The sequence below is a fragment of the Sarcophilus harrisii genome, chromosome 4 (assembly GCF_902635505.1).
Source record: "Sarcophilus harrisii chromosome 4, mSarHar1.11, whole genome shotgun sequence".
Taxonomy (NCBI): domain Eukaryota; kingdom Metazoa; phylum Chordata; class Mammalia; order Dasyuromorphia; family Dasyuridae; genus Sarcophilus; species Sarcophilus harrisii.
In genome coordinates, this window is record NC_045429.1 from 228,778,661 (window position 1) to 228,787,481 (window position 8,821).

At 34.8% G+C, this 8,821-nt stretch overlaps 1 long non-coding RNA gene across 1 annotated transcript; it reads right to left on the reverse strand.

The window, feature by feature from the left end:
- Positions 1-5,101: 5,101 nt before the first annotated feature.
- Positions 5,102-8,190, reverse strand: LOC116423689. The gene is made up of 3 exons (XR_004234196.1): positions 7,958-8,190; positions 7,536-7,744; positions 5,102-6,013 (listed from the first exon to the last, which is right to left on the reverse strand). It is a non-coding gene; the product is annotated as an uncharacterized LOC116423689 (long non-coding RNA).
- Positions 8,191-8,821: the final 631 nt, after the last annotated feature.

The window sequence follows — 8,821 nt, forward strand, 5'->3', positions numbered from 1 at the left end:
TGCATTCATCTAGAAATGTTCATAGACTAAGATCAATAATCCAATACTTGAAGCTTTTCCATTTTGGTAAGATATACTAATGCTTAAGTTCACAGCTTTTAAGAGCTAGGGGACATCTCTATGGTATGATGTGCCATCAGACCACAATATAAGTGAGGATTAGCCACACAAAGAATGAGGGATAGGAACTGGACTGAGGTTTCACTGGCATGAAAAGCTATACCAGTGAGAAAATTCCCTCTATGAATACAGGTTGGCACCTTTATGGAACCTATATAGTCTTAGAGAGTTATCTAGAGCAGTGGTGTTAAATTCAAATAAAAACAGATACCTCTAAGTCACATTTTAATTTAGAAAGGCAGAAGTTAATATTGTATATGTAATATTATATTTTTATTATTTTGTTAAATTTTGTTTTGTTAAATATTTACCATTTATATTTTAATTTGGTTCCTATAGAATTTTATAGGCTACTTGAGGCTAGTGGGACTCCAGTTTGACACCTTTGACCTAAGACATTGAGATATGATGTGAGGTTAAATAACTGATTTAGGGTAACAGAGCCAGTATGTCTCAGAGTTAGGACATGAATTTAAGTTTTTCTGGCTCCAAGGCCAACTCACTAGCTACTATGCCACATCACCAAACTCAACAAAATCTTATATGATCCAACAAGTGTTAGTTAGCCCCTTCTAAGTAATTGTTTCTGGAACTCTTCTTTGGGAATTAGCTTAACAGCCAGTTTATAAACCACACAGGAAAATCAGTCTCTCTTTATTTTTATAGTCATGTAAAAGTAATGAGATGTAAGTTGAAAATCCAGGCCTTTATGGAAAAAATCTTGCAAAGCCATTTTCTTCCCTGCCAAATAATTTCTCTCTAGTTTCCAACGGCCCTTATGCGATCAATAGGGTTTTAGGATTGAGAGGGAATGAAAAATGAATAATGAAGTTAAAATGATTTTTAAGAATCCTTTTCTACTTATACAACTTTTAAATTGTGTTAAAAATCCATTAACATTATTATTATTAATTTTTTTTGTATGGTGATGGGGAGGGGTCATGTAGTTTTGCAACTTTCTTCTGACCATCTGGATAGATTTCACCATATCAGATCTCTCTCAAAGGTTTCAGTAAGTTTCTTTTTCTACCTGAGGTCTCATTAGGTCCTATGTCTGCTTTTTAAAAATACATTCCTCCTTCACTGCTTCTCCCCCTTTTTTGCACAGACTGCTTGGTCAGAATTTTTGTTAATGCCCCCTCTACTAGCCCCTTGGACTCAATGTGCAGTCAGAAAAGACTTGAGTGGGAGGCCCTAAATACAGCCAAGAACTCCTGACTTTTTGCTAACTAGGTCATACTTATTCCCTCTTAGTGATTCTGCATCCTCTTTTCCCAAGGGATTTACTTAAATGTTGTTCTATGTTGCAGAAAGAAACAGTGAATTCAGGCCCAAATATGTTTTTGTTTTTGTTTTTTTTTTTTTTTACTAGCCTGCTGAGTAAATTCCCCTGTCTTTTATTATCTTCTGTGAGATAATTTAACTTCTTAATGCAGTTGGAAAATGTGGTGCAAATGATACTGTAGTAAATGAAAGAACTTCATCAACTTCTAATTAGAAATTGAACCACTATGTGGGTCGCATAATAGAAGAGCCTGCTTTTGCTAATCTACAACAGAAATTGGTTTGGGAAGAGTTCATTGAAAGGATAAGGTGAAGAGACTCTAATTAGATGCATTTTAAATTTTCTTCCTAACTCCTGGTCCCTGATTGGAGTAGTATCTTTTCCCCATGAATTAGAAATACAATTTATAGCCCTGCTGAAGGGAGGACTTTCATTTACAAATCCTGTCTAAGTTCAGTCCCAACATTTCTCCAAATGTACTCTGGTTAGAAGGCAGGAAAAGCTAAGTCACTCTGTGGGTCTGAAGGAGGAAAGGCCTCTTTCTTAGACTCATATGTAAATTCCTAGTGGAAATCTAATCTTATTTAATGACAAAAGTCTTAGAATAGAACATTGCTTCCAGATTTCAGTGCTTTGGAAAGGGGTAGAGGCATAGCATAAAATCATAAGCCAGAAGATAGCAAATCCACTCTATTCCTTGCTGCTAAGAAGGGTTGTTCCTGAACCATCTTAGATTGAAGGGCTTCATTGTTATTCTTAAATGTCTCCAGAGAAATGATTACTTTATGTCCCCATTTTCTTGCATGTAATTAGTCCCCTAGGCCCTTAAATACTGAGTTTGTATTGTCCCTAGAGATTAAGAAAAAAATATACTAAGATTTTATGTCACTATTTTTTTCTTTTTAAAAAAAATTAATGTCACTATTTAATTAAAGATAAAGAAGGGGTAGGGAAGATGGTGGAATAAGGCAGACAATAATCTGGTTCACCCAAATCTCTGGCACTCCCAAATATTTTAAAATAATGCCTCAAAGTGAATTTTAGAGTGGCAAAATAATTAAAAGTCAGGGAAAAACCATTGTCCAGACTAGGACAATTTGGGGGGAGATTAGGAAAAGGACCACCCTTCCTGGGTGATAGTTTGGCCTGAGCAAAGGGCAGATCAGATAGTTTGTTACTGCCAAGTCAAAAAATAGCAAGACCTGGGGACAGGTGTGTCAGTGGTAACCTTAGCTTCCAGAGCTTTTGTCCCATGGATGTAGGCGTTCAGTGGCTGATCATGGGAAGAGTGGGAGAGAAGACTGAAAAAAAAGGGAGGAAGAAGGGCCCTTTGCTGGCACTGGTATCAAGGCCCACTGTTATTTTCACTGTAACTAGGTTAAATAAGGAATAACATATACATCTAGTATGGTATAAAAGTCTTTTTAATGTAAAGAGAAATTTAAGGGCAAGGGGATGGGGATAAAAGAGAGTCTCTTAAAGAGGTATATGGATTAGAGAGGTAGTGGTCAGAAATAAATTAGATTACTGAGGAGGGATAGGGTAAGAAGAGAGAAAGAAAAAGATAAATAGCAAGGACAGAGAGAAATACACAACTAGTAATTATAACTTTAAATGTGAATGGAATGAATTCACCCATAAAATGAAAAATGATAGAATGGACCAAAAACCAGAATCCTGCAATATGTTGTTTATGAGAAACACTTTTAAAATGAGAGACACGTATAGAGTAAAAATAAAGGGCTGGAGTATGCTTCAGCTGATAAAAAAAAAAAAAAAAAAGAAGGGGTAGTATGTAATGGGCTGAAGCTCGAGTTGATGCACTGAGGTCCCAAGCATGTGAGGCTAAAATTGGATCATACTCTATTAATATATATGCTTGGAGAAAGAATGGCCTCCATCCATTCTTTGTGCAAGTTCTGATGTGTTGTATAGGAAATGACATAGGGACAATTTTGGTGGGTGGAGGCAGAGAGGCAGGAAGAGAGGCGGAGAGAGACGGCTGGCAGGTTTGTGTCATGGCTACTCACATTGCTATTGCCATCCCCCTTCACCTCCACAAAGAATAAAGATTGAAGATTTTCCCTTAACCTGAATTCCTGACTCTGGCTGATTTTAAAATATGCAGTCATCACAGTAGTAATCATGATCTCAGACAAAATTAAAGCTAAAATGGAATTAATTAAGACAGACAAACAGGGAAAGTAAATTATATTAAAACTTATCAAAGATAATGAAGTAACATTAAGCACACATGCACCATATGCTATAGAGTCCAAAATTTTAAAGGAAAAGGTAAATGAATTACAAGTGGAAATAAATAACAAAACTATAATAATAGAGTCAACTTTTCAATTTCAACAATTCCTTTTAATTCCCATTCAAATCTCTCCAGATATCTAGTTTATGTAAAATTATATTCATCTCCATGACCTCTTTCTTATCTTTGTTATTTTTTTTTCTATCTAGTTCTGAGAAGGAATATGTATAAAGGAATTTTCTCAGTGGTACATGGGATCTTTACAAAATTGACCATATAATAAGACATAATAACTTTATAGTTAAATGCTTAAAAGCAGAAATAGTAAGTGCATCCTTTTCAGATAATGATGCAATTATTTGCATTTAATAATAATTATACATAAATATATATATATATATATATATATATATATATATATAAAACAAATCATGCATTTAGTAAAGGATCATGGAAACACAGATTAAAAATTAATTGGATGTTAATGCTGTAAAGTTACCCATGTATATATCCTGTAAATAAAAGGCTATTAAATAAAAAAAAAATTAATTGGAGACTAAATAACCTAATCTTAAAGAATGAAGGAATTAAAGACAAGTCATAGAAATAGTAAATAATTTCATGAAAGAGAATGCTAATAGTTAGACAACATTTATGGGATACATGAAAAGCAGTAATCAGAGGAAAAATTATACCTCTAAATGCTTATATTAATAAAATAGAGAAATAGCAGATTAATGAACTGAGTATGCAGTTTAAAAAGAGAAATGAAAATTAAACTTATACCTATGAAATTGGCTAAAATAAAAAAAATGACAATTGATGGAGAGGATGTTAAAAAATTAGGACACTAATACACTGTTAATGGAATTGTGAACTGATCCAACCATTCTGAAGACCAATCTGAAATTACGACCAAAGAGTTAGAAAGCTATAAGCCCTTTGACTCAGCACTACCACTATTAGATTTGTTTCCCAAGGTGATGAGGGGAAAATAGGGGGGAAAAAAACCTTATACATTCTAACATATTTGTAGCAATTTCTTTGTGGTGGCAAAAACTGGAAATTGAGGGGATATCCCTCCATTGGGGAATGGCTGAAAAATGGTACATGCTTGTGATGGAATACTATTCATATAAGAAATGATGAGCAAATTGATTTTTAGGAAAACATGAAAAGACTCAAGAAAAAATAAAGAGTGAAATGAGCAGAACCAAAAGAATGCTATGTGTGGTGACAATAATATTGTTTGAAGAGTAACTGTGAATGACTAAATTATTCTGAGTAATATGAATATTCAAATCAACTGCAAAGAACCTATGAACGAAAGTGCTATACACCCTCAGTGAAAGAATTGATGTATGGAAGCATGTATTGTATGGTTTCACATATGTGTGAAGACTGATATATATATGTATGTGTGTTTGTGTGTGTGAAGACACAGAAAGAGGGAAATGAACAGAACTCAACATGTAGCAATTTTTTAAAGAAAAAAAAAGAGAAACAAGGAAGAAAAAGAAATTTTCTTTATCTCTAAAAGATTCATCTTGTTGAGACCTTCAGATGGAAGACAAAACTCTAACTATACCAAGAAAACATAAAACCGTTGGGAAATACAAAAATTTGGGAAGGAGCCTAATTTCTAGCACTAAATGTCAAAAATGAATGAGTATGTGCTATTAGCTGTGATTGTAATGTCATTTGGTTTTTACTTAACTATTTTTCTTTGTTATAAAGACTGATTGCAATGGAGTAGGGAGGACTAGATATTGGGATATGACTGTAGCCCAAAAAATCCAAAGAGCATCAATAAAAGATTAAAAAACTAAATGGAGTTAGATCACTATTAAAAATGTTGATATAGTTTTAACTATGTTTCAGGACCAACAAAAATTTTATAATAGCTATGGAAAAATATGATGGAGTGATTGTTTTAATAATTCAATTCTTGTAATTTAATTCAATTCAGTACATAAATACTTAAGTGCCAGACACTGTCCTAGACACTGGGAATAAAAAGACAAAAATGAAATAATCCCGAACTTCAAGCAGTTTACATCTGTAGATGGGATGATCATTCTTATAATTAAAGTTGGGGTTCTTTCACAGTAGATTATGATATATGTCACATTCTAGGTTACATGGCTGGCTAAAAAGAGGGGGAAATGACTTAAAAAGTGTTTGCAATTGCTACTTTAGATGAATAAGGAACCTGTGGGACAGAGAAAGAAAAGGAAACTTACTTTCTTGAATTCTACTTGGTGCAAGTCCAGAGATCAGGTTTTTGAAATTTCTCCCAGTTTCCTTCCATGATTCCCTTCAATCCTGTCCTTGTTATAATCACAAAGCTAAAAAACAATAAATGACCATCAGAGATAGGTCCTGGATATACAAAAGAATGCCCTGTAGATGTCATCAACAGGCTGTTGGTCTTCTGGGTTTCCTGACATTAGAAGGAACAGCTCAGTTAGCCAGGACACAAAAGGAGACAGACTTTGAGAGTCTGTGCTCATCCTTGGAATCAAAAAAGGCAACTGCAAAAGCAGCTTTAACACTTTCAGATTCTGTGACAGTTTCCCAGTGATCTGAATTGATACATACAGTTTTCTGAGGTGTCTCTTACAGTGCCACCTGGCAAATGCAAACACAAAGAAAGTCCTGATGAATAAACCACTGTGGAATTAGAAGATGCTGAAATAAAGGATCAGCTCGTTTTATAGTATTTACTTTGAAAGGCCAGTTCATTTATATGTCTAGTATACAGTAAAATTTTAGAAACTAAATGATCAGATATTTTTGAGGATATTTATTACATGCTACTGATTTAGAACATTAAAGGATCATTGACTTAGAGCTAGAAGGGACTTTATGAGCTCTCTAATTCAGCGTTTTCCCCTCCCCATTTTATTGATGAGGAAACTAAATCCTAAAGAATTTAAATGACTTGCCCACAAGGTCACATAGGTAATATGCCTCTGAGACTTATTTGCCCTTTGACTCTAGAATCAGTTCTTCTATGGCACCCTGCATACAAAACAGAGAGAGACCAGGATCCTGAAGGATTTGATTTAGTAGGGCCTGGGATTTATATTTTGCTGTGACTTCATTCCCTTAAGGTGTATTTAAAAACTGCCCTGACAGAATGTTGTCCAGTGGGTTGCTTAATGGTAGTGAACAGTTAGGACTTTGATTTGGGGAGATAAAGCAGATATTTAAGTAGTGTTGCCACTCACGCAGAATTGTAATTTTCCTTGTCTTCAGAAAGGCAGTGCCAATAAAAGATAATAAGGCACCTGATCTGACTGTATTAGTGTTAGGCCAGCTAACTCCATTCTGTTGCCTCAGGAGGTATGTACTGCTTTGGCCATCAGCAACAAAAGCTTGCTGCTTTCTAAGTTAAGAGCCTTACACAATACTTTTATTTTTTAATTTTTAATTGTTTTTTTTTTTTTTTTTTTTTTTTTTTTTTTGCTGAGGCAATTGGGGTTAAGTAACTTGTCCAAGATCACACAACTAGGAGGTATTTAAGTGTCTGAGGCCAGATTTGAACTTAGGTCCTCCTGACTTCAGGATCCGTGGATAGAGCCCAGGCTCTATCCACTATGCCATCTAACTGCCCCAATATTTTTTACTTTTTAAAAAATGTATCTGAGTGCATGTCACTTCTCTGGGCCTTAGTTTTCCCTCTATAAAATGAGAATGGTTGGATTAAATGACTGCTAAAGCCCCTTCTAACTTTTAACATTATACAATTCTGTACACATGTATATCATATATATATATATATATATATATATATATATATATATGTAAAATTTATATTATACAGAGACACACACATATAAAGAAACATAAATAGTACAAGTTCACCTTAGATGAATAGTCATCTTCAGGAATTTAATTGCTGACATGAAGAAAGGTCTTGGATCTCCTTCCTTCTTGCTGTTCTCCTCTGTGCTCACCTTTACAATGCTCATCCCATTTTTCCCGGTACTCCTGAGAAGGTCCCACTCTACCCTGTTGTGGCAGAGTTATTCAATTCAAAGTTTTGGCACATCCAAGTCCTTGAAATAAATAACCTGAGACAAAAATGCATTACATCAAAGAAATGCAAATGTGGGACTCCACAGAAGCCCCCAAACAGTCATTGACATTTCATGAATGCTCCTTAAGTCCACCAACGTGACAATAACAATTCAGGAATGGAGGAATGGCTTTGGATTTAGTTTCATATTCTGTTGTATAAGAAATATTAAAAGGAGGGGAAACTGACAAAGATTTCTTGGCTTTACCTGCACAGATCTCAGACTGCTCCCTGAATGCTGGCTGCCTTTTGTTTCTAAGCATAGTATTTCCTTTCTCTGGAATGACAATTCTGATTCTTCAGCCTCCCCATGAAGAAGAGAAGAAATCTTTTGGAGCTGAACTAAATTCATCCGCAAAAGAAATTACTTTCATTTGATAAAATGCTAAATAGAAAAGGGCAGGTTTATTTTAAGCCATCAACAGGCTGTTTTCGTTCATCATGCATAGCACAGGAGACAGGAGTTTGGTTGCTAAGAAAATGGTTGGCCTGTTTCCATGAGATTCATGTGATGTGGAATGCATCTGTTCATTTTGACGGTGAAGGAGCACCAGGGAAAAAAAGGGGAAAAAAACAACTCTTAACATTTTAGAATATGTGTGATGAGTCACTTCAGTTCCTGGGGCAGAAATGACTCATGTGCTTACAATTCACATTATACATATGGATCATAGATTTAGACCTGGAAGTAATTTTAGAGGTCATCTACTAGTCCAATCCTTTACTTTTACTGGTGAGAAAAAGAAGAGAGTTAAGTAAAACTTGCCAAGGTCATATACATTCTAAGTGGTACAGTTGGGAAATGATTGTAGGTTCTCTGATTCTGGCTCCAGCCATTTTTCCTTCTTGGCCATACTGCTTCTGCTGAAGGGGGAAAATGTGGCTTATTTATAATATTCTTGATATGAAAAGATGTATTGCTTATTATATCCATCAGGCCATAGACTCAAAGGTTGGAAGGAACCCCTAGTCTAACCTATAGTCAGAGGCCATCTAGTCTAACCTATATCTGAACAAAAATCTATTTTATAGTATCTTAGGCAAGTGGTCATCCATTTTTTACTTATTCAAT